Source organism: Bison bison, unplaced genomic scaffold (assembly GCF_000754665.1).
Source record: "Bison bison bison isolate TAMUID 2011002044 unplaced genomic scaffold, Bison_UMD1.0 scf7180017864383, whole genome shotgun sequence".
Lineage (NCBI taxonomy): Eukaryota > Metazoa > Chordata > Mammalia > Artiodactyla > Bovidae > Bison > Bison bison.
The window spans coordinates 4,668,000-4,668,760 of NW_011494955.1; positions in this window are offsets into that span (position 1 = coordinate 4,668,000).

The following is a 761-nucleotide window of genomic DNA, read 5'->3' on the forward strand; positions in this document are numbered from 1 at the left end:
AAACTCAGCAGTGGCCACAGGACTGGAAAAGGTCAGTTTTCATTCCAATCCCAAAGAAAGGCAATGCCAAAGAATGCTCAAACTACTGCACAATTGCACTCATCTCACACGCTAGTAAAGTAACGCTCAAAATTCTCCAAGCCAGGCTTCAGCAGTACATGAACCGTGAACTTGCAGATTTCAAGCTGGTTTTAAAAAAGGTGGAGGAACCAGAGATCAAATTGCCAACATCTGCTGGATCATCAAAAAAGCAAGAGAGTTCCAGAAAAACATCTATTTCTGCTTTATTGACTATGCCAAAGCCTTTGACTGTGTGGATCACAATAAACTGTGGAAAATTCTGAAAGAGATGGGATTACCAGACCACCTGACCTGCCTCTTGAGAAACCTGTATACAGGTCAGGAAGCAACAGTTGGAACTGGACATGGAACAACAGACTGGTTCCAAATAGGAAAAGGAGTACATCAAGGCTGTATATTGTTACCCTGCTTATTTAACTTCTATACATCATGAGAAATGCTGGGCTGGAGGAAGCACAAGCTGGAATCAAGACTGCTGGGGGAAATATCAATAACCTCAGATATGCAGATGACACCACTCTTATGGCAGAAAGTGAAGAGGAATTAAAAAGCCTCTTGATGAAAGTGAAAGAAGAGAGTGCAAAAGTTGGCTTAAAGCTCAATATTCAGAAAACTAAGATCATGGCATCCGGTCACATCACTTCATGGCAAATAGATGGGAAAACAGTGGCTGACTTTAT